The sequence below is a fragment of the Planococcus citri genome, chromosome 3 (genome assembly GCF_950023065.1).
Source record: "Planococcus citri chromosome 3, ihPlaCitr1.1, whole genome shotgun sequence".
NCBI classification, from domain to species: Eukaryota; Metazoa; Arthropoda; class Insecta; order Hemiptera; family Pseudococcidae; genus Planococcus; species Planococcus citri.
Window position 1 is genome coordinate 56,701,457 of NC_088679.1, and position 22,287 is coordinate 56,723,743.

Here is a 22,287-nt window from a genome sequence, read left to right on the forward strand (position 1 = left end):
ATAGGTGTATAAGTAAATAGGGCTAATTTATGCTTTACGACTATAAATCACCGCGAGCGAAGCCGTGATAGCCTTTGGAAGCGTTCAACAATTCACCCTATGATTTTCACACCGTGTATACGAACGAGGTATGTATTTGTTAAAATTCTGGAATCGAGTAACTCCTCCCCCTCGCCCCCTCTGGATGCGTATCCAATTACCTGGACCCCGTTATAATCCGCGCGAGAAATTATTATTCTCGAATGTAGCTCGCACTCTCAGTGTCGAGTGTTAAAGTGAAATTAAAACTATAATTATTAGCGCCTCGTATTATATGTACTAGCCTATATACCTATAACTAGGTATTACGTGTACGGAGGATAACCCGCTGCTAATACTTTTTAACACAACGTGTAATTGAATAGGTGAAAAATACGATATTTTAAACAAATCTTCACCAAATAATTCTCCGATACACGTATAGGATACATATTAGATGAGCTATTTCGCTAGCAGCCAAGTCGATATACTCGTACGTATATGTATAATCCGCAGAGGTTTTCTATTTGTTGTGAAGATTTCTTAACACGCTGCTGGCTATAATTTACTATACTACGAATACGAGTAGTAAGACTAACGTCCTATGTAATAGAATTACTCTATCTAAACCGTATTATTTGAGCATTTACGCACGAAAAGGTAAATTAATTTCAACGTTTGTTGAGTTTTTAAAACGATCATGAATATAGAATATAATATGCAAAATTTTATTTACCTGCATTGGCCACCGGCTACTGGAACCAGGAACACCGTAACTGCTACTGCTGTCAACGACGACCCATTAACAACTGCAACAAACAAGCGCCCAAAATTACGTCAAGACTGTAGAGTTTTTTGGGATGTGCGCAAACGCAGTACTGGGCATCCAATTTTAACAAGAGATGAATTTGGAGAAGGAACGATTTCATAAGCCTAACTAAATGTCCAAAAATTCAGCTCTCCAAATTAATTATAAGATTTTAGATGAACATACCTACTTACTCTCCTTCAACTCATCGAAAATTTCAAAATCTCACGTAAAGAAATCTTCATATCACATTACGAAAAAAATTGAAAAGAAGCGAGGTAAGATGTCGCAAGGGTTTTTGATTTTGAAAAAATCTCACTTTGGAATATGAAATGAAGAAAAATATTGATTAAAAAGCCAACATTTTTGAAAATCAACAAAACTGCATGTTTTTGAATTCTGAAAAAATTTTATTTTGGATAAAATAAAAATAGGTAGGTGAAGTGCAAAATTTTTTAAAATTTGTAATAATTTCAATTTGGAATTCGAAGAAGAAAATAAGACGTAGCATTACAAAAAATCGAATAAATTTCAAAAGCACTGAAAAAGTAATGCTTACTAGGGAACCTTTTGAACTCGCACTTTCCGATTTGAATAAAACCCAGCTGGATCGGAAGAACATGTTCTATAACCTCGAAACCCAAATTTTAGGTATCGAACTTGATTTTTGGATTTTTTGACGAATTTTTAAAAATTTAAAAATAGCTGTTCTCGAGAACAATCTTTGAAATTTTTCATGAAGTATAAATTTTCTGAGTAAAGTGAACAAGGATACTTAAAAGAGATGGTTGATGATCGTAAATGCTTCCAAAACGAGACGATAGAGATGTATAGAAATGATGTTGGATCCGCGAAAGAGTTACAATTCTCTAAATTTGAAACAGTGAAATTTCACTGCTTAGCAGTCACGACATTTTGGCTTCTTAAGAGTAGTAGTTTTTTACTGCAAAACAGTGAAAAATCTACTGAATTGGTCGGTAAAAATCAATTTTACTGATCAATTCAGTAAATTTTTTACTGTTTTGCAGAAAAAACCACTGCTTTTAAGAAGCCAAATGTCGTGACTGCTAAGCAGTGAAATTTCACTGTTTCAAATTTAGAGAGTACTTACGTAGTTCTTGATGCGTTGGGTTGCTGAATTGAAAGAATTATTCACATATGTAGATTCACTTCGCTCAAAAAATGTATAGGTATTTCATGAAATTTTATAAGTTGCCTTCAAAATAGCTATTTCATGTTTCTTATATTTTTTCGAAAATTCGTCAAAAATACAAAAACGAAAAATAACGTTATTTAGAATTCAAAATTTATTTCTCTTGAAATTTCTCCGCAACCAATAAATTGCAAATTTGGTTAGAGAAATAGTTGGTGATGAAAATTCTCGATTCAAATAAATTAAAGACAATTTTCTCGCCACAATTTCTCGCCATTTTTCTCGTAGTCGTCTTGCGGTTAATATATATATTTTATTTCTCGTCAAAAATGTCCGAAGATAGCTCCGATACAGAATCTGTAAATTTGCAGAATCAAGATTTAGAAATGGATGAAGATAATCTCTTGAGAGAACCTGTAAGTTATCTAAAATTATATTAATGTAAAAATCGTATGTCGTCAAAGGGAAATTTCCCTACAAGACCTAACAAAAATTCATATACGAGTTTATAATTCAATTTCGATTTCGATAATCGAATATCTTTTACACACAATATATCGATAAATTAACAGTGAATTCAACACGAGAGAAAATACAGTTTATTTTAAACAAATATTATTAATATTAATAGAAAATACATATTTTTATTAAATATCGAAACGACCGACGAGTAATCTAAGTAATACATTTATTTCGAATTTTAGCGGATTTGGTTCTTCCAGAACTATCTAATTTCCTCTGTTATTACGACCACCTGAAATTTAAATAATGGTTCAGAATTTGACATTCTGAGTAAGTTTCTAAATTATATGTATTTACGAGACAAGAATTGCAATTTCATTTTAGATCTTATTAGGCACGACTTTTCCTTAAAAGACACTTGACTAGAACGAAGAGAAATACGAAGACTAATTTCAGCGAGAATCAAAATTACAACCAAAATCAGAATTCAAAAAATCAAATTTGAGACGAGAATACGACGATACCTAATTACCTACCAATACGAGAATCTATAGACGAGACCGAAAGCAATAATATGAACATTTTTATTTGACGACATACGATTTTTACATTAATATAATTTTAGATAACTTACAAAAAAAAGTGTATCTTTCAAAATTTTACGTTTTTTGAAAAATTTTGTCCTGCAAAAAAAAAAAATATTTTCCTCACGTACGTCAAAATTGACCCCTAAACTTCTACTTCACTTGGGATCTTTCGAAAAAACAATAAAAGGGATTACGAAACATATAACCCCAGCTGACAGTCGGATGCCCACTCGATTATCTCTATCTCGTTTCGAATTACACCGGAATTATAATTTCAATTTTAAATGAGACTAGAAATGAAGTTCTCCAAATGATAATACCTACGTAATGGGCCATTTGATTTTTATACCTAATTCCATTTTTGGTCAATTTTGAAAAATAAAGAATCCCATGGGATCCTCAATTTTCCATTTGGGCAAATTGGGCAGATGGAACGTTCTTACTTGTCTACCGAGGTTTAAAATTGTTAAAATTTACATACCTAATACATTAAAGGTAAAAAAATATAAAATATTATTATACCTATTATATTTTCGAAAAAAATTTTCCCGTGATGATTGATCAAGTATTACATCCACTTAGACGAGTAAGAAAACCGATTTTGAATTTTTTTCACAATTTCAAGTCATTTTACACAACTTTTGAATAGGTCCAAAATCTTATCATTTTTGCAAATCATGCAAAAACCTCGAAAAGGTGAAAAAAAATTCAAAAATTGTTTTTTCCCTGTAAGTCGATAACTATAATGCCTATAAATAATTGACACAAAAAAATGTTTTCAAAACTTTTTTTAAATTTTTGATGTAAATTTTAAAATTTGAAACACTAGTAGTAGATGGGCACTTTGGGACCCCAAGATTAGAGCTGGCCAAAGTGCCCGCTTTTCAAAATTTTTTACATTTTTTTATTTTTTACAATTTTAAAAATTAACAAGCTTATAAACTTGAGAAGAATAGGGTATTTTAAGAATACCGATTTTCCGCATAAATCGTTTTCATACAGATTGTTCATGGAATGGCAACACAGAGGTAACTTTTCAGTATCCATGCAAAAACAATTATTTTAAACGGTTTATTTGGAAGATGGTGATAGGGCTCTATAGAGCCTTAATGGTGATAGACCATATTCGAACGATATTTCCCGAGCATTCGAAATGTAAACAATCAGTTCTTATCAATGAATTTCAGGCCAAATATGCTGAAAAGGTTGAACTCTTCGAAGTTTTCTTTTTTTGTACTTTGAATTTTAGAAAAATGATGTAAAAATAATACGAATTTTTAGCTAAAAATGCTCAGGGTATGAGTCTATTAATCAAAATATCTTGTATAGATAGTGTTTATTTGAAGCGTACGTTTCTGTTTCTCCGGCATTTTAATTCTATAGTTTTAATTGTTTTAATTGAATTTCATCGTGTAGGTAAGTAAGTACTGTACAAGTGTATATGTTAGCAAATTTGAGTGTATTGTTTTAAATGTGCGTGTTGAAATATGGTGAAATTTTTTTCGAAAAAATTGAATATTGAAACTTGGCTCATGATTTTTAAAATTTCTGATACAGGTTCCAATTTCCAAAGCTGTAAAGACCTCGGTTCAACTTCACTTTAGAAGGTGAGTAATATTTCGTATTAATTAGAACTAGGAGCCTGTAGCCTATGTAGCTGCTGGTTCATTAAATAGAACTAGGCACACACGTTTTGTAGAAGAATATTGTGTTCAAACTTGGTGGATTTATCATCAATTTTTGTTGAATTCAACTGAAATTCTACTTTTTTTTTTTTTTTAATTTGGTTGAAACTTAGATCACGATTTTTGAAATTCCTGGAATACTACATAGGTGTAATGAATACGACCTATCTAAATTGGTGAACATTTTGCGGAGTAGGTATAATCAAATCATTTTCACAAATATGTTTTTTAAATAAGTATTTTTAAAATATTTTGAAATCAGAATTGGAGTCTAACGAGAGAACCTATCGAACTCGCACTTTCCGATTTTAATTAAGGTTTTTTAATTACTTTTTTTGGAATAAGATAGAGATAATTAAAATTTTATATTTTATTTATTTATTAATAAATTTAAATTTATTGTTTGTTAATAACATTTTATCTTTATTAATTAATTTTTATATAATTTTACTAATTAGGTAATAATTTAATATATTCAAGTATTGTACAACGTTTTTATATGTATTTGTTATAATACTTGTAATCTGCAATACTTTTCACAATTTGATTTTTTTTTTAAATTTTGAAACACAAATTTACCAAAAAACAAGCGACCCGTGAATTCTTTAAACATTACTTACACCCAAAAATACTCGTTTTAAGCGCAATTTTTGGATTTTCACAAAGTTTTTGAATTTTAGTAGAATTTGTTGAATGTGTGTGTGTGGTCATTTTTGGATAACATTGAATTTTGAAATGCCATCTTGCTTCGTACCAGAGTGCAACCATAGAAAAGATCGCAATGATTGTAAATTTTTCATATTTCCAAATGCAGGAAAAGATTTAAAGCGTTTTAAACCATGGGTGAAAAACATTAGGTAAGTTTATCAAAGTTTCATTAATTTTAGACTGTTCACACTAACAAAACATACATGGAAAACATGTTATTGATAAATGATGTTTTTGCATAATAACTATTACATATATTTGTACAGTATTTTAATTTTTAATATTGGTTCATACTGATCGTTCATATCGTAATATCGAGTACCTTTAATAGATAATATCGCGATTGTTTTCAGTATCCATCCGATCACCTAGGGTCGTCGATAACGAACACGATATTTCAGTTTTAATTTTCAAGTTTTTATATACTTATTTACTTACCTATGATCAATGTTTTAATTTTTATCCCCGTATACTACTACTTGCAGTTGTAAGTATGTGAGTGAATGAGCGAGCGAGCGTGTGATATGTTAAAATGCTAGTCATTTTCTATACTTGAGGTTTCAAGATTTAAAAAAAAAAATGTGATATTTAGAAATATGTATTTGCATTTGTTTTTTTCATTTTTATTTTAAAAACAATTGGAATTGAAAAAAAAATTATGCAAATACTTCGAAACACAGCTGTCTTTTTTTAAATACGTGTTCATTTTTATTATTTTTTTTTACTTCCAATTTTTATTAATTTTAATCGTTATACGTTCTCAAACTAACAGTTCTTTTCTTTTCAAATAAAAAATAGAAGAAAACATGTTTTTTTGTTATTTAAAAAATAAATAATTCGGAGGCTGGGTCACTTTGGTGCTTTTGATTTGGGTCCCAAAGTGCCCCACTTGCTACTACTAATAAGCAGCGCTTCTTTTTTTTCATCAGCTAGACATTGAAGCAACTACAAAGTCCATTTGTGTATGTATTGTGTGAGGGTAATAATTTTGGGTTTTACCAAAAAAATACAGCATATTTTTTTCAATGAACCCAACAGCTCAATCGGATTAGACTCGTCGCAAAGATTTCTTTATTTCTACTTGAAATATTAAAAATTCACGAAAACCTTCAAATCTCCAGCAGTAGTAATCACCACAGTTCGAAAAATAAACGCCAACAATAGGTACCTTCAGCTTCAAAATTATAATTCAAGGGCTGTGTTTTTTTTTTCACATCCACTATTATTTGCACTTTATAGTGAAACATCATTGCTCGGATATTTGATAGGATTTAAAAAGTTTCGAATATCTTTTGTCGTGAAAAGCGCAAAATTTCATCCCTCATTTCTCGTCCGAAATAACGAATACGTATAGAGGATTTGCCACGAATAAACGTGGCAAGAAAAAAAAAAGAACGAGAGAAAAAAAACGAGGAAAATGTGAAAAAGAAAAAAAAATAAACGATTACAAGAATCGTGTTTCAATTATGTTAACAACGGAAACCGAAGCTGCGTAGGAAATTTTAACTAGATCGCATTAAGTATGGGCTTTTTTTCAGCTTTTTGTCGACTAAATCGAGTTTTTCTTTTACACAATAAATTGTATTGGATTTGCGCTCGAATGCGTCAGATCACCATTAGGTGTAACTTGTAAGTTGATCTGGTAGCTGGTGGATGTATTTAAGCGCGAAAAAATAATCGGGCGCCTTTTAGCGTAGATTAAAAAGGAAAAAAAGAGCGTAGAGACGACTGCGATGAAGGAAGAAATCTTTGATTTTGTTTCGAGATGGCTATAAATAATAAAAAGTATCGCAGGCACGACGAGGTGGACTGTGGAGAGGTCGTTGACGATAATGAAATCAAAACATAGGCTGTGCGCTGTGGTGTACTTGGGAGTATGATTTTTCTGGTGTTATTGCTAAAAACGAGGAACAATGAGAAATATTTTCAATATCCGGTATTATTGTAGAGATGCGAATGTGTGTAGAGTATTGTAACGACACGGACACGATGAGGGGTTGCATCGTCGTCGGGTTCTTATATAATGATAGCCTTCTCGATTGCGATTAAACGAAGCAGGCGTAACGGAATTATACCACATTTACACAAAACAATGATACTAAATTACGATTTATCTATAGTGGATTCGATACTGTCCATAAACCAGTGGTGTGGAGTTGTACGCGCTCGTAAATATTTCAAACGACCCGACCGTCTGATTATCCATCTAATGCTCGCATATAGGTCTGACAATGGTCCACGGCTCGTGTGTGCCTCCCTCGGGCCGAGGCCAGCGTAAAAATTAAAACCATCTCTAAGGGAATCCGCGCCAGAAGCACTTTTCCTCGTCACACTCGGCCAAATATTAACCTTGGAATTTTACCCATAAAATATTCAACGATGACTATGACTCGGACGTGTAGATGAGATCGAATAAATGCTATCATACGTGTTTGCGAGAGAGTTCTCATCTTACAATATAATGTTTATGTTGCAGCGTGTACGATGCGTTTATGATTATAGACGGATTTGTGATGATAAGGGTGAGTCTTTGATTACACGAATTAACCCTCTTTTTCTTTTCTCGAAACGTCTTTCTATCGAATGTTTTTCTTTTAGTGTACTTTCGCGTGGGTGATTTGTGATCCGTTTATGGCGTATGTCTTGGAGAGCTTTTGTAGTAAGTGTTACTCATAAGAGTGAAGATAATTCTGTACAGGATTTAAGAACCCTTACAACGGAGAGATCTCAACAGGCAGAGGGATTTTTGAAACAGATGAAAAAAAAATTGAAAGAATTAGAAAAATATGCCTGAATCCTATCCCACCATCTGCTGAAAATTTTAGATTTGAACCGACGCGAACAGATTTTGATAATACGTGCCCAAATAGACCGAATGGGTCGCAAAGATGGTACATTCGAGTTAATAGGTGCTGAATTCCATTTTTACCCTACTTTCAGCGTTTTTTCGAAAATTGGAGAAACCGAAAATCTACTTGAGGCTCCAGAACGGTTTGAAACCGTCACCAATCGACTTGGGAGGTCGAAAAAAAAGTTTAAACCAAATTTCAGCTTTCTAGATCAATTTGCTGAAATTTTGTTTTTTTTAAAATTCTGTCCCCAATTTGAATTTTTAAAAATTCACCAAAATTCGAAAAATGAATTTCAGCTCCTGAAATTTTGGCTGAAGGTATATTTTGGAGTCCTTTTTCAATTCCATTTCGCCCAGTTGAAAATTTGTGTGCCGGTTGGGAAACTTCTCCAATCAGAGTGGATTACTTAATCATATTTCCAAAAAAAAAACCTTCTCTGAGCAAAAGTAAGTTACGACAAAAAAATGTCGAAGAATATGGCTAAATTCAGTGTGGAGAGCTTCACTTCGAGTTGAAAAATATTCAGAAAAGATTTTAGGTCCAGAGGTGCCTCTAAAGGGAAGATTTGAGTCCTAAAAGAGAAGGCATTTTCGAAAAAAATCTTGGTTTTTTCGCTTCAGCTCCTACCCAACCAGTTTGGGAAAAATAGACCGGTTCCAAAAGAACATATCTGAGATCCTGCGTTGACCTGGGTCATCACCACACCATCAAACAGAATCCTACACCATTTTTAGAGTGCTACTGAGCGGTTAAAAATTTGCAAATCTCTTCTTTTCGAATGGATTTGTCAGATTTGTGTTTTGATTTTTTGTTCTCGAATAATTGGCATTAAATACATCAAAATATCGAAAGATATAATTTTCGAAACTGGAGAAATATTTTAAAACGCAGTGTTGCCAGTTTTTTGGTCATTATTGCCAATTTTAAGCACTCTAAAAAATAGTAGAAAAATCAACAATTTTTTTTGAAATTGGCAATACTGAATAAAAAATTGGCACAAATTCGTTCCAAAATACTTCCTCAGTCCTCACCTTTAGAAATGATATTTTTCAATTTTTTGGCATAATTAATGCGAAATTATCATTTATGTATTTGGGAAGAAAAAATTTTCAAAACATGAATTTACTCGAAAATAAGCGATTTGAAAACTTTCAACTACTCTGAAGAACCTTTAAAAAAAGGACCATTTCTGCCAAGACAGGTTGGGTAAGGATTTGAACAGAAAAACCACGATGTTTTTGAAAATACACCCCCTTTGGACCCGAATATTCTCTCCAGAGGCATCTCCGAAGCTATAAACATTTTTTTGAGTATTCTTCAACTCAAAACGAAAGTCTCCCCAGAATTTGGCAAAAAATCCAAATTATAAAAAAATTGGTACTTGAGCAAAATTGGGAAAATTCATCGAATTACAAAATTTTCCTTGCAATTGAGAACGATTTGAGAAATTTATAAAAACGACATGAGCAAAATTTGCGGTGAATGCATAATTTCAAAATTTGAATTTTTTGAAATGCTGACTCCCACGTTTGAAAGTTTTGAATTCTTCTCAACTGCATTTATACTGAGATTATATTATACTGAAGCTGACTCCGAGTTACTTTACAGGTTTGTAAATTTGATTGTGTAATTGTAATATGTGACTATGTACATACATAAATTTCATTTTTTTAAAGCTATTTTATTCCGTTTCTAGATCGTGTGATTGATATGCAGCGAATTATAAACCAAATAAGTTGAAAAATTTTAAAGAAGTTTGAAAAAGTGCAAGTTGGGTATATCCTGCAAATTACTTGCATATACTGAAGCTGACTTCAAGTTACTTCACAGGTTTGTAAATTTGAATTTATGTAAGAATGTGACTATGTAGGTAGATATTATTTTTTTCATCAATTTTATTCTTTTTTTTAGATCGCGTATGATCTGATTTTCTTCATGCTGCATAAGTTGAAAATTACCAAATAGTCAGAGATCAAGGGCGTTCCCCGGAAAAATCGTCCAAATCCTCGGTAAAGATCTGTATAGGATAAACGTACGATCGAAACCGGCTGACCCAATGTAAGATGATTTCCTAAGTATTCAGCAGCAGCGTAAATAGTAAGTTTCCAATATTAATGATTTTTTGTTTTATTTTATAGTAAGTCGGTTAATGTCCACTCGAATCAAATTCTGCCGTACCGTGGAGTGTTACCATACATTATTGCTATGTACAAGAAGAACTCCGAAGCAGAGGTTAAATTCGGCCCCGAAATCGCCCTCATAGACATGTTTATTGAGAATGATCGATTAAACTCCAAATATAAGAGAATACTGGCGCTGCCACCTGTAACCGACAACAACGTTTATTTATATATTTCGATTAATCTTGACGCGGCCGCGATCGATGCGATATACGCTCAAGTGAGGAAGGAAGAAGATAATGCGGCGATGCAGGCGGCGATTGCGGCGACGAAATGCGCGCGACCGAATCGTCCTAAAAAGAGAAAGAAAGCGAGTAGGCCTGTCTCGCCGAGTTCGTCGGAGGAGGATGAGGAATCTGCCGATCGAGTCAAGGGTAACGATTCGGACTTTCCGGCCAATCAATTGAATAAAGACACGCTGTTAAGTGAGTATTTTTCGCTTAAATTTCTATTTCACGCAAACTAAATTCTAATGATAATTTTTTTCTTTACAGCCGATTTGCTGTCTGACGAGATTCTCAGCTCAAGAACGATCAAAATGGGATCAGTAAACGTCTCCCTATCCGATGTCATCGCGAGACTGCAGCCATATAATTTGAAATTGTACGTTGGCGGCGGAAAGTCCGTGCGGGAATCGTTAACAGATGTTAAGCTGTATAAACCGAAGGATTTTTTGCAAGTTGAGTATTATATCCTGCAAAAATTACTTGCATATATTGAAGCTGAATCTAAGTTACTTTATAGGTTTGTAAATTTGTATTGGTATAAAATCGATACTTCGCATTGAATAAAATATTATTTTTTAAAAAGTATGGATTTCTGATTTATAGGAAAAGATGCAAACACAGTACATGGTGAGGAAATGAAGTTTACCAAAATTCTCAAAATTGATAGGTATGAAAAAATTTTCCGAGTCACATGAATGCATTTTTCTAGTTCCTGATTTTGCTCCCGAATCAAAAATTAGGCCTCGAAGGGAGGTGAGGAAGTAATCTTAAAATTCTCTCAAATATACGAGTATCGTTTTTGTTTTGGTTTCGGTTTTCTGAATTTTAAATCGGTATTGGTTTTCGTTTTTGAATTCATTTTTCGATAACAAAAATATTGGTTTCGATTTCGTTTTGTTTTTCGTTGTCAAAAAATAATTTAAAAATTAAAAATTTCAATTTTTTACATTTTTTTTGGCCTTTTGACAATTTTGGCGTCGTCGTCAAGTTTGCCTTTTAATCAAAATTCACAATCACAAAATTGGAAATGATACTTGATGAAAACAAAAACAGAAATTCATTTTCACATTTCAGAGATGATTTTATTCATATTTCACACAAAAAAAAATAATAATCAATTCACAGTTGAAGGGTTGGAAAAATTGTCAAAATTGGTTGAAATGATAAAAGTAGCCAAAAAAACTGAAACGAAATGCTACGGTTTTATTTTTGGTTTCGTTTTCAGTTTTCAATTTTATCGGTTTCGTTTTCTGTTTCAATTTCGTTTTTTCGCCAAAAAATATCGTTTGATTTCGTTTTTGGCTTCGTTTTCACAGCTTTTACAGCCCTGCTTATTTCAACGATAAAAACTCTCCAGTATACCCTTTCTACAGCTCACAACGAGGCAAAAACCCCTCCAAACAAACAATCCTTTTCTTCTATACCAGTACAACAAACGTACGTTAAGTATCCGTCATTAAAACAATTTAGCAGTAAAAAAACTCCCATCTTCGCACTATTTGGTAATACTCTCGTCCATTTATAACATCAATTCCACATGAAATTTCTCTCGCATTTACTCGCCAATCACCGCGGATCGAAAAAGAAAAAAAACCACCACTATACCGCGCAATAAGTACCATTTATCAAAATGATTGCTTTGCACATTGACAAAGAGCAATTATGAAACCTTTTCAGCGATATTTTTTTTCTATTGTGTGAGTCTTCTAGGTACGTTTAAAGAAACGTCAGCACATCAAGTGAATATTCTTCGCTGCTGTGCCATGGCATGGCATAGCATGGTGTGGCTTCGCGAGAGAGTCGAGAGTAGTTGAAACGATTAAGCCATACGCTATTCATTAGCCTTATACACATTTTCATATAAAGATTAAAAATAAACAACGTTAACCGGTAAAGTCGTAAGAAGCTATTATATGACGTATGTCGCAATGCAACATCTCTTATTATTATACGAGTAAAGTATAAATACTCGCGAAAAGGCGTGGACAATTGGCTTGACAGATAGTTTACGATAAAAGTTACAATTGAGACGTTTTGCAGCTGGCTAAGTCGCTTTTCATTTTAACCTTCTTCTTGTATCTTTCTCTAATGGTAAAGTTCGAGATTAATGATAACCTTATAAATTGGGATACCTACGTCGTACGTATACGTGTACGATGCATTTGTCACCTACGACTTTTTTTCGTCATATAGTACAACGTTGACGACGTCATTCGGGTAATGCCACAAACAGTATACGCATTAGGCACATCGAATTGCGAACGATACGACGAGGTATAAAGTAAATCGAATTGAATTCACATGATGAGAGGAAGTAACAAGACTGAGAAAATTCTAAGTTTTGGGAACTTGAAGTAGGTACCTATACAAAAAATACATGATTATGAGAAAGTTCAAAAAGTTTCAGCTCCTCAAGCGAAAAAGAATAGAATGCAGGATTTTAAATTTTCAAAAGTAGCCCAAAAAGTGGTACAAGATGAAAAAATTCAAACTGCCAAGTTCTTATCTGATGAGACCTGGTTTGTAGTCGTATTTCAACAACAATCACAATTTGAAGCTCAAGTTTGACGTTTCGAGTCAAATATCGATATTTTTAGGAGTCCAAATTCTTTGAAAAAAGGCATGAAATTCAAACTTTTTTAAAATATTACAACATTTTTCAATCAACGTTAAAACTCGGAAAAATCACTTCGAAATTCAACTTGATGATACAATCAATTCATTACACAAGATTCCAAAGTTGATCAATATTTAAAAGCACATGAATTATTGTGATATCAAATTCGACAATTGATAAAAACACAGATGCTACTGCCGCATTGAAAAAGTGGTCAACATTTTATCATCTCATTTTATACCTATGTATTAAGTATAAGTATGTACGAGTATTTTTCATGTATAACCACTATTACCAGATACTCAAAGTTTATCTGAGATAAAAAATCAGCTTGAAGAATTGGACAAATTACAAGACATCGAATTCGTTCAATTTCATATTACAAGTAGTCTACCTACATTATTCTGAAGAAGGAAGAAATACCAGTATCATTATAATTTTTTTTTAATTTTTAAAATGGACTTATTCAATTTTTTTTTATATTTATATATTTTAAGGAAAAAATTAATTTGTAAAATTAAAAATAAATTTAATTATTTTATAAATAATTTTTTTTATTTACCTATTTTAAAAACAAGTCGACGTACACTTCAACTGAGACAGGAATGTCATCATCTAAAAATGCAAGAAACGAATCCTCAGACAAGAAAGATGTCCCAAAAAACAATAAAAAGTAAAAAAAAAATAGTGACTTTGACACAGGAACGTCGTCATCTGAAGATACAAACGATCAAACCAAATCATCACATAAGAAAGATGCTGCGAAAAAGATGACTCATCGCAATCTGACGAGCCAAAAAAAACAGAAACGAAAAATTAAAAAAGCATGAAAAAAATAATATATCATCAGAAAAAATTGTACGCCTAAAAGAGCATTCTTCAATTTTTGGTGAATTTTTGAAAATCTTTGGGGTAAAAATCATTTAAAAAATCAAAATTTCACCAAACAGACCAAGAAAGGTGATATTTAAGATATGTCCCATTTTCGACTTGCCAAATCTATTGCAAGCAGTTCTGGAGCCTCCTGTAGATTTCGGCAACTTTAGCAAAATATGAAGTTGGAAAGCCGAAATTGACACAGCAATGCAATCTAATTTCAACACGCTATTAAGTCGACTGCAGATGGTTTCAAGTCAACTTGAATCATAGAAGACTTATTAGAAATTCTAGTTTTGAGTTGAGAAAAACTGAAAAATTCACCTACTTGACCGGCTGGAGCAAAGAAAATATTGCGTTGTGTAATTCGTAATTCATTACCTAATTTATCATGGTGACGACTGATGAACATCTTCAACTGCGAGTACATAGGTAGGTATCTGTATTATTAAAAAATAAGTATACAAAACACCTACCACTAATGCTTGAATCTGCCACCGAATCGGTCAAATGAGTCACCAATAAGTAACAATATTTTACGGTTTTTTTTTCTGGAAAACTGGAATTTCCAAAAAGTTACCTGAGACTTCATAGCAATCGAAAACCGCCTGCGGTGGACTTAATATCGTGTTGAAATTAGAGTACAGATTGAATTCGACCTTCCAACATCATTTGGTAAAATTTTGTGGAAATTTCAAGTTTCAAAAATCCAAGCTGAGGGCTCCAGGAATTTTTAAAAAGTCACCCAAAGTTCCAAATTCACTTGAAACCACCTAATTTGGTAAGTTTTGATTTCTTTTCATCTTGGCTTATAACTTACTTATTTATTTTTAAAAAGCGTACCCCCGGATAAGATAGGCAAAATGCCCTTAACCTCAGATTTCGATGAAACTCACAGGGTATATTTAGTACCCCCAAAAAATAATTTTGGGCCCGTAACCCGCTCCTCACCCCACCCCCCTCAGACAGGGGGGCCAAAAAACGCGTTTTTCAGGGGAAAAATTCTGCATCAGCGAATAATTTAGATAAATTTATTCTGTAAACGAATATAGTTAGAGGATACATGGGGGTACCTCCCTGAATTTTTTCAGAATTTTTCATCGCATTGGGGGAGAAGGAGGGACAAAAGAAAACTTTAAATCGACATTACTCCGGAACGAAAAAACATACCAAAACGATTTTTTCGTCAAATATGTATTTTTAGGTCTACTTTCTATAGAAATCATCACCCGGCCATTTGGAGTGGTGGGTCAAGCTCAAAAGTTCAAAAAACTCTCAAAAAACCACGTTTTTTACGTTTTTCTCCAAAAATATGGACAAGTGGCCGAAATTGAAGGGAACCAAGTTGTTCAGCGTGAAATTTTACCTCAGAATCTGTAATTGAAAATTCATTTATACCGCGCGATCGTACAGTAAAACTACACGCGCACAAGTATTTTTGCTTATTATGTACGTACATATGTATCAAGATAGCTGAAAGGGTATTTCTGAGTAAAATAGGTGAAATGCCCCTGTCCTCAGATTTCTGAAACTTTGATGAAACATCGTTGGGTACCTTTCAAAAAAATGTTGGAGTCAAAAAAAATTCCCCCACCCCACTTCCTTTGCTCACAATAGCGAAAAAACGTTTCTTTGGGGGAGGGGGAGGGATCATGCTTCAACGAGTTTTGAAAAAAATCTGTATTCACTCAAAGTATGTACTTGAAGAAGATATGATTCTAGCAACGTAAATTTTTTCAAAAATTGTTGGCTTCCCAGGGAGAAGATATTGACAAAAGAAAATTTGAAGCTGCCGTATCTTCAAACCTAAGTAATTCAAGCACATGAATTTTTTTTCAGGAACATATCAGCATGAGTACTATAATTCGTATTTTTTTTCAAATTTTCCCTCCACGTGGGCCATCTTCAAAAACTCAAAAAATACTCAAAATTGTGTTTTTTGGGCCACGGCACCACAAAAAAAAACGATCTGTAATTTTGCCTTCTGGCCTCCAAAAACAATAGAAAACCAACCAACTTCTTGAAACTCCAATTTTGGGGCCATAGGCACCCCCTCTCACAAATTTGGATCCTCCTAACGGTCACATTGTGGAAAGGGGTTGCCCAAAAATTAGATTTTTTGTGAAAAATGCTTCATTATAGCGCAATTAACGCCATGCAAGTTCTTAATCAAGATTTTCTTGAATTACAACTTACAAGTATTTTTCAAGTACATAGTATCCAACTCAAAACTATCAGAAAGGTTTCTTTTTGGTGTCGACCATTAAATTTTTATGTGAGTTACCTACCAAGTACATTGAAAACACAATAAGTAGGTATACCTACCTAGTAGATGGGTGGATCGCGAAACAAAGGGGAAAATACTGTGAATTTTTATCAATTACAGCAAAAACCGTCATTTTGAGTTGAAAGTTGCACAGAAAAATTCTAGCTCTAGAAGTGCCCCTAAAAGGAAAACATGGGCCCTCAAAGTTGGGGGTATTTTAAAAAAAAACGTGTTTTTTCACTGAAGCCCCTGTACCCAATTTGTTTTGAGAAAAATGACGACCCAGTCCCAAATGAAATTATTTGAGATTCTGCGTCCATTCTATGCTATTGTTTTTAATTTGTTATTGCCAATTTCGAAAAATTACCCACAATTTAGGAATTTTTTGCAATTTTTCTCGATTTTTTTGAAACCTAAAATATTGGCGTCACTGCGTCCCAAAAGATTTCCTCAGTTTCAGAAATATATCTTTCAATGTTTTTTCTTTATTATAGCGAAACATTTGCGAAGAAAATATTTTCAAAACCAACTATTAATACCCCCCCCCCAAAAAAAAAACCGACTTGCAAATTTTCAATCGCTCACTAGAACTCTAAAAGTGCACTTGGATTTAGACGGTAATAGCATAGATCGACGCAGAATCTCAAATATGTATGTACTTTCATCATACTGTCTCCTCTATATATTTTGAGTGAATTTAAAACATCTTTTTTTTTTTAAAAACTCGTTGAAGCATGATCCCTCCCCCTCCCCCAAAGAAACGTTTTTTCGCTATTGTGAGCAAAGGAAGTGGGGTGGGGGAATTTTTTTTGACTCCAACATTTTTTTGAAAGGTACCCAACGATGTTTCATCAAAGTTTCAGAAATCTGAGGACAGGGGCATTTCACCTATTTTACTCAGAAATACCCTTTCAGCTATCTTGATACATATGTACGTACATAATAAGCAAAAATACTTGTGCGCGTGTAGTTTTACTGTACGATCGCGCGGTATAAATGAATTTTCAATTACAGATTCTGAGGTAAAATTTCACGCTGAACAACTTGGTTCCCTTCAATTTCGGCCACTTGTCCATATTTTTGGAGAAAAACGTAAAAAACGTGGTTTTTTGAGAGTTTTTTGAACTTTTGAGCTTGACCCACCACTCCAAATGGCCGGGTGATGATTTCTATAGAAAGTAAACCTAAAAATACATATTTGACGAAAAAATCGTTTTGGTATGTTTTTTCGTTCCGGAGTAATGTCGATTTAAAGTTTTCTTTTGTCCCTCCTTCTCCCCCAATGCGATGAAAAATTCTGAAAAAATTCAGGGAGGTACCCCCATGTATCCTCTAACTATATTCGTTTACAGAATAAATTTATCTAAATTACTCGCTGATGCAGAATTTTTCCCCTGAAAAACGCGTTTTTTGGCCCCCCTGTCTGAGGGGGGTGGGGTGAGGAGCGGGTTACGGGCCCAAAATTATTTTTTGGGGGTACTAAATATACCCTGTGAGTTTCATCGAAATCTGAGGTTAAGGGCATTTTGTCTATCTTATCCGGGGGTACCCTTTACCAAAAATTGAAAAATGCAGTTTAGCACCTGGAATTTTGGCTGGTGATATTTACAGGGTGTAGCACCTGGAATTTTGGCTGGTGATATTTACAGGGTGTCTTTGGATGTAACCGGGAATGACTTGAAAAAAACATTGCATGGACAAGTTGTCTATCTTTAAAATTTAAGGGGCAACTAAGCTTTGAAAAAAATAGCTAAAACGTATTTTTGACCTCGGGAATGGACAGTACTTTGGAAAATTAACAAATTTTGTAATCATAAATTTTCGCTCAACTTTAAAATTGAAGAGGCAAAAAATATTTTTTTTAAAATTGAGAAAAACGTGCTGTTAAGAAAAATGATTTTCATAAATATTCGGCTATCGTTTAAATTGTTCCGTTTCTCGTTTTTGATTTTTCTTATTATTACTCCGAATACGCTCGAAGCGATTACAACGTTATTGTTATTTTTATTTACGGTTAAATGTCTACTTTCCAGTTATAATATTTTTTTTATGCAATTTTTTATAAAATAAAATTTCGTTTTTTTAGCTGTAATTCAGTTTCACGATTTGTTGTTCGTCTTTGATGAATACGTTAATTCGTAATCGTAACAAATTTGTATAATAAAAAAGATCGATACAACTTTAGGATCTTCGTAGATGCTGACTTCGCAGGAGACTTGATAGATAAAAAATCCACCAGTGGTGTGATGATTTACCATTTTGGTAATTTAATTGATTGGTCCGTTAAGAAGCAAAATTGCGTGAGCACTTCCTCCGCAGAATCCGAATATATCGCGTTATCGTACTCGGCAAAGCAAGGTTTATCTTGGAGGAACTTTTTGTCTGAAATTAAAATTAAAATTGACACTATACCGATATTCTCTGATAGTTCGTCTGCAATCGTGATAGGGAATACATCTGAGAGTCAACGTACCAGACATATAGACATTTCGGTTCACCATGTACAAGATTTGGTACAAAAGAATGTCAAAATTGTTTGCGTTTACGCAAAACTATGTAAAAATAAAAATCTATTTTTATTTTAAATGTTTTTTCGATGTATTTCTTCATGAAATTTCACCGCGATTTTAATTAATCGAGTACGACGATAATTCGAGTAAGATTTAAAAATTTTTTATAAAATAAAATTTCGTTTTTTTAGCTGTAATTTAGTTTCACGATTTGTTGTTCGTCTTTGATGAATACGTTAGTTCGTAAACGTAACACGTGCGTTTGATCTCAAGAATGGGTAGTACTATGGAAAATGTACAAATTTTGTCATTATGAATTTTTGCTCATCTTCAAAATTGAAGGGGCCAGAAATATTTGTGTTTTTTTTTTAAATACCTAGGTATTAAAAAAATATATTTCTGGCCCCCTTCAATTTTAAAGTTAGGCAAAAATTCATAATGACAAATTTTGTAGATTTTCCAAAGTACTACTCAATACACATTCTCAAGGTCAAACACGTTTTTCTCATTTTTTTTTTTTTAAATATTTCTAACCCCTTCAATTTTAAATTTGGGCAAAAATTTATAGTGCCAAGATTTCTTTGTTTGTATGTACTATCCATTCCCAAGGTCAAAAATACGGTTTTTCGCAATTTTTGAAAACAGCAGACCTCTCGAGGCATAAAAAAGTTCGACTTGTAGCTGATGGATGCGGTGGGCAGAATAAATTCTTGAGAGGTCTTCGCAACATCGATACTTACCTACAAAAAACTATTAGATGAATTTTACGATTTTTACTGGAATCGCGCGGTACAAATAAACGCGTATGAACATTGTAGAAAAAATTTTGAACCGTGTCGAAACGAGAAAGAACTCGCAAAGGAAATAATAAAATGGACGGAATGTCTCAAAGAAGTAACCACGATTTCTTTCGAAGAAAAAATCAATACAATGGCAGCCAAAGCGCCACCATTATGTACTTGTCGTTTAATATTTATTATTTCTCTTCCTATGGTTAATGCATTTATCTCCGCGTAAAATAATCTCATGATTTTTATCGCAAAAAGTTCATCTTAACGATTAATTTATTATTTGTTTCAAGAAGTTCTTTAAAACACTTGCAAAAATGCTTTATTAGAACCAATTATCAATCGTAATAGATAATTTTTTTAAATCAGAAAACTTGTAAATAACCTTTTTAGGTTAGGAACAAAAATAAATGGTTTTAAAAAAAAATTATGACGACAATATCGAAGAAGATAAGGTTATGCTCATTTTTCCAGTTACTGGACACAGCTTTATTTACTCCCCCCCCCACCACCCTGTCGCGAAATACGCAATTTGTTGGCCATTTGGCGATCTTTGTTTTGGTTTTATATTCGCGTTTGTATTTGTTGTTATCTTCTTCAGTTGATAAATGAAACTTGCAACGAACATTTCAATGTTACTTATTAATAAGTTACTCATTTTTTTGAATTTTGTAATTATGACGGAAGAAAAGGTACCTAAAAGTACCAACATCTTGTAAAGCTATAGACTTCGTGGCTCGTTAACTCGGATGTTGAATTATGTCACTAATTTAAACGAAAATAATATTGACGAATCTGAACTCAAGGTAAAATTAGGCCTTACTGAAGACTATTACAAAAATTATAATAAGTAATTTAATTGACGATTTTGATGAAGTAGAAACAAACCTTGATGAATTCATTGAAAAGTTTGAAGATGATTATGTTCAAAACATTGCGATCACCTTTAATAAGTAATAAGTAACGAGTTTGGGTTACTATTATTGAAATGTTTGTTACAAGTTTTATATTTATCAACTGAAGAAGATAACAACAAATACAAACGCGAATATATGTAAAACCAAAACAAAGATGGCCAAATGGCCGACAATTTGCGTATTTCACTTGGTCTAACAACTTTAACATTATTTTCAAATTCGACCTTAGCAGATCTTATTAGATTATATCTGCACTTTTGAAGACTTCAACGATTTTCCTTATTTTCCAAGATCCTCTTGGAGTTAAATCATTCATTTACTGCGACATTTGTTCATATCTTAAACGATAAAACAAAATCTGCAGCAAATGAATGATCTGAATTGGTGGCAACAGCATGGTAGTTAATTAATTGAATCATCACCTAAATTTTAAAGGTTACGGTTTGAAATAAATTATTTACTTTTGAAAAAAAATGAATTATCTTCTACGATATTAAGTTATTTTTTATTTACGTTCAGAAATGCGAAGAAGAAGAGGAGTAAGTAAATTTACACGTAATTGGTTAAAGAAAAATTGAATTTTTACTGATATAATTTTTTATTGCTACGCAGAACGCAAGACCAGCTCCTTACGATCCAGCTCCTAGGGTTAGGAACCCTACTCCGCAGGAGATAGATAACCACATACTGTTCAGGGAGAACCAGGTACCGAGAGGGAACCCCTTTTATGGGCAACTCAACAATTTAATCGAACTTATGCTCAAAGTAAAATGGTTACTTGAATATGCCTGGGGTAGGAGACGCCTATTCCCAAATGTTACACTCGATCATGATGTTTATCAATGAAAAAGCGCTCGCACTAGAGGTTAGTATAACATACTTCGATTCCTGATAATGAAAAAAATAGTTTTCAATGAAAGTATTTTTTTTTCAGAATAATTTCCAAAATCCGGTACAACAAAATTAACACGAAAAAGTTATACTTCAAGTATCCGTAGTTTGTTTATCGATTTTCTTTATTATTCGAATATGTAAATACCTATTATAGCAATACTTATTCAATGATGTTACATAATTTTGTTTGTTTAAAAACTTATTTGAATACTGAAATAATTTGGAATTACCAGCTACAAGCAAAAAAAGTTCACCAGGCTCTCATTTAGCCCCAATTATACCTAGGAAGCTCATTTTTTTTTTCAATAGAAAGCCCTCGACGAATACTTGATGCGAAAAATATAGCGAAGCCCACATTTTGAATTTAAGGGCCCCAAATTTGGGAAAAAAGGGCTAAAATCAACATAAAAAAATTTTGGAAATACGTTTACTTTCAAATTGTATTTTGAACTGAATTCCAAAATTTAAACCAATTTGGTCCCATAGAGAGGGAGATATGCTCCAAAAACCAACTTTTGGGCCCCCTCCTCTAAATTTTCGAAAAATGGACCGATTTTGCTCATTTTTTTTTTAAAATCTTGTTGAACAGTGTCTGTTTCAAACACTGGTTTTAAACAGTGTCTGTCACAAACACTGGTTTTAACAGTGTCTGTCACAAACACCGGTTTTAAACAGTGTCTGTCACAAACACTACTCTCTAAATTTGAAATAGTGAAATTTCACTGCTTAGCAGTCAAGA

The 22,287-nt window shown here is 32.9% G+C and overlaps 1 long non-coding RNA gene across 2 annotated transcripts in view; it reads right to left on the reverse strand.

Annotated features, from left to right (window-relative positions):
* Window positions 1–754: 754 nt before the first annotated feature.
* Window positions 755–22,287, reverse strand: part of LOC135841164 (uncharacterized) — a 264,305-nt gene continuing 242,772 nt past the window's right edge. For both annotated transcript variants that reach the window (XR_010557852.1, XR_010557851.1), the window contains one exon: window positions 755–827. This is a non-coding gene — a long non-coding RNA (uncharacterized LOC135841164). The remainder of the gene's footprint in view (window positions 828–22,287) is intronic.